We start from the raw sequence: 7,162 nt of genomic DNA on the forward strand, positions 1-7,162 counted from the left end.
TTTCCATTTTTTGTTCAGGTAGAGTTGGGGGGAGAGAGAGGAACAGAGAGAGAGAGAGAAACATCGATGTGAAAGGGACACATTGAGTGGCTGCCACCCACACAACCGACCAGGGCCGGGGACAAACTGCAACCGAGGTACATGCCCTTAGCGGGAACCGAACCCGGGTCTCTCAGGACCGCAGGCCGACGCTCTAACTGCTGAGCCAAACCGGCCAGGGCTCATATGTGAACTTTCTCAATTAACTTCACACATATCACATTTTCTCCCACTTCAAAAAGTTACAAAATGTTAAAAAATTAAAATTAAAAAAGGTCCCTAGAACAGCAGAGAGGTGGCCTCCACCTATCATCTTAAAGTGAAGAAAATACTCTCTTACGACCCATAGTCACAAGTACTGGATCTGAGCTTCTAGCGTTTTCTTCTGCCAGCCTCAGCTTGGCTTCCAGGTTCCCCACACACTTACAAATCCAAAGCTCCTGAGGTATAGAAGAGACAAAAATATACCTGTCTGCCTATCCCACCTTCCAGGCGTAACCAAAACATCAAGATGAAAACTCTCACACATGGCACTTTCTAGACTTGAAGAAAGGATTTGTAACTGTGTTAAAGGTTAGCCCAAGATTAATCGTCTTTTATACTCCAGATGTGACATTCCCGAAATCTCCAAATTGGAGTCCCACTGATGAATAAAAGCCACCGACCACGGCAGAAGTAGAAGGAATATTTGAATTCCGTTAAGGCTGAAGAGTACCTAGCCTCACACTCGACCTCGTCCTGCCTCGATTGGCTTCTAATCACTTCTCTCCTGAATGGCCATCAACTGTCCCTCTTCCAGTCGCCTTTGTCCCAGCCCTGGACTCCTCACACGCTGACCCGTCTCTGCTGTTCCAAAGAACCATTAGATTTGAGGCAATTCTCAGGTGCACTCCGAGACCCCGCCCCTGTGGAGCTGTCATTTTAGGGAATCCTTTTCTCGGGACCTCTTCCCTGGGACCGAAGCATATCACAACGGTGCCGGTCCTCCAGCTAGAAACCAGGCTGAGGAGAATCCTTCCCGCGAAAGAGGCTAAAGGGGGAAACGATATCCCCACAAAGAAAAATAACCCAGAATCCTCCACATAGTCCACGTGTGTGTCATAAAACCCCAGGGCAAATATAAAGCCCAGCTTCCCCGGCTGCAGCCGCTGCCACAGCAGCCCCAGCCCAAGTGCTGCCGCCTTGCCTTGGTGTGCGTGAAGACAGCACCGTCCCTGGGGAGCAGAGATCCCGGCGCCCAGGGTTTCCAGGAGGTGATTATGGCGAGCCTTTCAGTAACTCATCATTCATGCCCGCACTGACCGGAGCCTCACCCCGCGCCTCTGAATGAGAACGCCAAAGGCTGCCCCTTCGATTCTCCAGGTGACACCCCCGCCCCCACCACGATACGCGAGAATGCGGGGGTTGGGAGAAGGGAAGGATGACCGGTGCCCACGCCTGAGGGAAAACCAACGGCCAGGCTTACAGCCAGGGGTGAGAATCCCAACCCCGCCCGGGCGGAGGACTTGGCATCTGCTACCTGCAGGGCGCCCCCGCCCGCACACCGGCTCCCGCGGCAGGCAGCCCGGAAAGCAGCCAGGAGGGTGGAACGGGACGGAGGGAGCCTCCACGCCCCCTTTGTCTCCACGTTTCCCAAATGACAGGGGAGGAAAGTTTACGAGCAGGGACGGAGTCGCTTTCTGCTGGGTCAATCTGACACCTTTCAGGAGGAGATCCTCCCTGGGATCTCCCTCGCGTCTCGCAGAGCCAGGCGCCGCCTCCATCTGCACCTTGAAACCCACAAGCCGGGTTTGGGCCACCTGCACCGCCACGTCCAGCCGGGGACCTGTCCCTGCCCCGAGTCCCAGAACGGCCCGTGGCTGCCGGCGCCTTACTCACCTCTGGTGGTGGAGCGTCCTCCGTGCGCCCTACTGGGCTGTCTGGCTCCCGGGAGCGAGGTGCATTCAGGCGGTGGCCGGAGACACGCTCCCGCTCCCGGGGCTCTGCTGCATTCCGCCTGCGTGGGAGAGCAAGCGGCGAGAGTGCGGCGCGGGCGTGAACGAATGTGTTTGTGTGAGTGAGTGTGTGTGTGTGTGTGCGCGCGCGCGCGAGCACGGGAGTGTATGGTGTGTGTATGTGTGTGCGCGCGCGCGAGCACGCGCGTGGGGCGGGGGTGCGAGGAATCAGAGATCCCCCTCTGCGTTCATCCCGCGCTCTGCCTCCGCCTCCGCCTCCGCCCCCTCCCCGCGCTGCCGCTTGCGCTGGGTCCAGGTTTCAGGATCTCCTGTTTGTTTAATGAAAGGAAGGAGCAAAAGGCTGGTGGGGAGGGGGCTGAGGGGGGACTGGAGAGGCGGTGAGGGCTCCAGACTGCGCATGCTCAGAAAGGGACACTGAGCGCTCACTTGGGAGCTCAGGCAGAGGGAGGAGCTCGAGCTTCGGGTCCAGGCGAGCATGACTGCACCCACCGAGCCACAGGGGCTCCTCAGGGTTCCTGGAAGGCAAATGGGAAACCCGACAGCAAAGGTGCGCCCTGCGCAGGGACTCCCTGGCGCCCGCGGTGTGGGAAGCTGGCAGCGGGTTCCCCGACCCATCCTAGGGGACCGCTTCAGTCGTGAGTCCTGGTAGCAACGGGCTCTCCTCTCCCTGCATTTTTAGTGCTGGCTCTGGGCTTGTGTACCTCTCCTGCCTCTGCGCTATGAGGGACTATGGTGCATTTCCCCAGAGGTCCAGGAGGAACCGCAGGCAGCAGGTCTCACCTGAACTAAAATGAGTGATCTGATCTGTACTTCGACTTCCAACTTCCACTCTGTGAAGCGCAGAAAAAGACAACTGTCCACTGGGGTCCCTAAACAGCTTTGCTGGGACGAGGGCGGGGAGGGTCACACAAAAATCCTCTTCCAGAGAACAAAGCAGGAGTGGAAGGAAGGTGAGTCTCAGAGGACTCCATACTCAGCCTCTTTTGGTGACAGGGTTAGAGGGACATTTGCCCTATTCAAGAAGGCCAAAAGAACAATAGAGCCATTGTTCCCCCTTGCCCTGAATGTCAAAGAAGCATTTCTTCATTAGTGAGGATTCTGGCTACTTGGTAAAGTGGAAGAACTGTCAACACGAAGAGAGTCCAGTAAGAGAACCTGAGCCCCGCTATGGCAATGGCGCAGTAACCTGAGGCCAGCAGAAACACTGGGTGAGGGCTTTGTGAGTGGAGTGGAGTGGAAACTTCTTTGGTGAGATTGTTCTAGGAGCAAAACAGGCCAGTGGTTCGGAGCCATTCAAGAGCTTCCATTTTCAACCTTCTCCCTGTTTAATCACCATGTCTTTCCCCGCATTGTCTCTTCTGCAGAAGACATCCCAAGCAGGGAACTCCCTGTAAATATATGCCTATTTCCTGTTTATTCATTTTCGGTCCCTCTAGAAAAGGACTACCTTTTGGCCACCCAGCTTTGGAGGGATAGAAGACAGCCTACTCTGTGCAAATCTTTCCCAAGCTTTCTTTCAAGATCACCTCTGAGCACTTCTATGCAAGGCAAGTGAGCAGATGCCTACTTGCTGAACTCTGACCCCAGTCCCATTCATCTTCCCAATAATGCCCAGTGACACTAGAACAGCAGGCCAATTAGATCAGACTGGAGAGAAAACAGCGTATCTAAATACCACCAACAAAAGCAAAGTTTAGGAGACAAGACATAGAGGAAGAAAAGAAGAATAAAGGGGGGGGGGGGATAGTAAAAGTGCCCTGAGTGTTAGTGCCTGGTTCCTTCTCTTAGTAGCTTGTTGAAAGGAATAGAATTGCAGCATCTCTTTGTTTAAAGGACAGTGAGCCCGAGTCTTTATGCACCAGGTAAGGGAGATCAGGTTCTCCTGAAAAGCAGCAAAGTCTCTATAGTGGACCACTAACAATATTTGGGGCTCCTAGTTCCCTGCCCATTTTTCTCAGGCCTTCCTCTTGGCACCAGGCCTCTTGGAAGGCCTCCAAGACAGATCTGCCTTGTTACCACATTATCCTCAGAACAGTGACTAGTGTTCCCTGGGATTTCAGGGTGTTAGGATTGGCAGGGCCTTGAGGCAAGAAAGCCATTCTCCTGCCCTGGCGCTGTATAATCAGGGCATGAGTGAGGGCCCCGAGTCCAAGAAGTGAGTGGGAGCTGAAAGGGGAGGAGGAGCTGGGGTAGCTATAGGTCTCAACTTTGTAGTTCTGCCAGAGAGAACACTGGGGCTCTTCCTCCTACTATGTGGCTGCCTGGCCAACAAGTACACTCTCCTTTGGGCTTGGCCTTGGGTAAGGAAAAAAGGGACATCCTGTTCATCATCCGAAAGCTCTAACAAGGTCAGGGGTGAAGGAGACTTTATAAATCTGGAATTGCAAATAAAGTGGAATCCCTTTATGGTGCTGCAATGAGAGGGTGAACTAGCAGTGCTGGAAGAGATTTTTACTGTTTGGGGAGCTTGGGGGAAGCACAGGGGACATTAACTGAGATGATGTACATAAAACACAGTGCCTGGCGCATAGCAAGTTCTCCGAAACATGTAGCTGTTATTATTTTGGTTATTAACATTTTCATTATTATAATATATTTTTTTTAAAGGCTGAGGAGATTTTCCCCTCTAAGCTTAAACAAAACAGATGAAAGCCAACTGCCTTACAATTTTCCTGCTGGCTTCCTCCATCACCCCCTCACACATCACCCTGATTACTGATGTATTCAAATCATGAAATGAAAAGCATGCTATAAAAATGCGTGAATGGTGAATAACCCCAACCCTCGCCCTCCTCACTCAGATCTCGACATAAGTGTGAGACAGCATGGTTTTTGTGCACTGTGCTTCAAGCACTTTTGCCGCTCACAGAGATTAAGGACCTCTCCCACGTGCAGTCAGGGTCTCCTGCTGAAACACCTCATCTGCATGGACTCACCACGCTTTGTATTTTCACCTTTTTTTTGGCCTCCCTCCTAATTTTGGCTATCTAATGTGTTACTCCTCCTAGGTAACAGAATGCCCAAAGCCAATGAATATACACACATCTGTCAATAATTTTGAGAGAAATTAATGGTAAGAATTTCAGTGGCTGCAAGTATTTGAAGGCTCCTTAAATTAAAATTTCAGACTTAGCATTCATCCTCCTCCCTAGTGGACAATCCCTCAATTTAGCACCTCTCTCCACCAACAAACAAATCCAGTGGCCTCACCTACTATGTTAGTAAAATAACCCAGTATTTTTGGTGCTCAGAACATCATCAATACAAAAAAAAAAAAAAGAGGTCCAGAATAAAAACCAGTAATAAACACAGTGTTTAAACATAAAACTTTCCAAAATTATGCATGCTATAGAAATGCCTTGGTTCTTAAAAATTATATGAAAGTAATCCCATTAGATTATGCATTGCTGAAATAATATAACAACTCAATGGTGATGCAGTATGCACGTAAGTTCTGCACTGACTATTTTCTAATAATTATGAAGCATACTAACATTTGCATTTGAATTGTGTTCTACCTAAAATTTTGTTGGTTGTTTTCAAAGCCACCCTAGTGATAAGACAAATGGATTTATAAATTCTTCTTGTTGTATAAATTTCTTATACTGTATATATAACAATCTTTTCTGGTTCAATAAAAATGTCAAGCCATTACTGTAAGGGCTAAACTAGTGATTTATTATTATAAGAAGCACAATGTTGCCCCAGTTGGTGGCTCAGTTGGTTGGAGCATCATCCTGTGCACCAGAAAGTCACAGATTGGATTCCTGGTCAGGGCACATACCTGGATTACTGGTTCAACCCCTAATTTAGGAGCATTCAGGAGGCGATCAATAGATGTGTCTCTCTCAAATCAATCTCTCTCTCTTTCTCTCTCTCCCCCCCCCCTTCCTCCCACTGTAAAAAATAAATAAAAGGACACATCTCACCCACTTTGGACCTAATGCTCCTGCTACTTCATCTGCTCTGATTTCTGGATGATTTGTATTCTGAGTTACTACCTTATGTGGCTAAGCCTCCAGGATCCAGGTATATTTGTTGCTGAAACTCCTATCCAGTCTTCACATCCCCACAAGTGGTACCCAGACACCTATCACTGATTCCTGCATTGTTTGGTTCTATCCTTGGTGCCATCCTTGTTATGGCTTCTTGGAAACTTCTCCAGGAATCGTTAGAATTAAAACTCAACCTCCCTTGGTCTTTCCACACTGTAGACATTCCACTGGCAGCGATTCCACCTGCTGACCCTGCCCCAATCCAGGAGAGGCTGCTCTGCAGAGCCCATCTGTCCCTCTCTCCAGTCTGTCCCAGGCTGCCAACGTGGAACCTTCATTCCCAATTATATTAGTGTCTTCATTTTCTCGTCTTCAAATGAGAGGTCTGAATAAGTTACTCAGTCATCACTATTAATAATTTAGCACAGGAGTCAACAAACTTATTCTGTAAAGAAATAGATAATATGTACTTTTAGGCTTTGCGGGCCATCCGATTTGTGTCCCAGCTACTCAACTCTGAGGCCACAGACAATGCATGAAAGAATGAGAATGGCTGTGCTTCAGTTCCTTCCTTCCTTCCTTCCTTCCTTCCTTCCTTCCTTCCTTCCTTCCTTCCTTCCTTCCTTCCTTCCTTCCACAGGTGGTGGACTGGATTTGGCTGACAAGCTCTAGTTTGCCAACCCTGAGTCACATCCTTCATTGTTGCCCTTCACTTCTGCTACCAGAACTGTACTGGGTAAAAGGAACCTGAAGAACCCTGCTTTCTGTCCTGTCTGTAGGAAAGTCCTAAAACCATGGAGGTGGTACAGGAAATCTTAGCCCATTGTCAGTTTAAAGGCTCCTTGTCAGTGTGGCTTTCACACTATCTTAAGAATATACTCAGAAAATTATTTTTTCTTTTCTACCAAGCAGTTGGCTCTATTTTCCACATGGAACAGCGGCAGCAACTGTTCTATTCTTAGTCTAAACCAACGTGTGCAGTGTAGGAGATTAATGAGAGGAATATTTTAAAGAAAAATGGGGGGGAAATAGTGTGACCACAATATTTCTGCCTCTTAAAATAGGGCAGGTAAATCTATTCTAATTATGACTAGCACCTTAAGAAAATTGCCTCTTTAAAGATAAATAAACTCAACCCCAATAAAAAAAGATTACATTCTTATGTAAGTCCCA

The 7,162-nt window shown here is 49.0% G+C and overlaps 1 protein-coding gene across 1 annotated transcript in view; it reads right to left on the bottom strand.

Moving 5' to 3' along the window:
* PLPPR1 (phospholipid phosphatase related 1) overlaps positions 1-2,336 on the bottom strand; it is a 235,355-nt gene extending 233,019 nt beyond the window's left edge. The window contains exon 1 of the mRNA XM_036261184.1: positions 1,918-2,336. The gene's annotated coding sequence lies outside the window, so the exon portion shown is untranslated. The remainder of the gene's footprint in view (positions 1-1,917) is intronic.
* Between the last annotated feature and the right edge of the window lie 4,826 nt (positions 2,337-7,162).

Source organism: Molossus molossus, unplaced genomic scaffold, assembly GCF_014108415.1.
Source record: "Molossus molossus isolate mMolMol1 unplaced genomic scaffold, mMolMol1.p scaffold_m16_p_14, whole genome shotgun sequence".
Classification (NCBI taxonomy): Eukaryota; Metazoa; Chordata; class Mammalia; order Chiroptera; family Molossidae; genus Molossus; species Molossus molossus.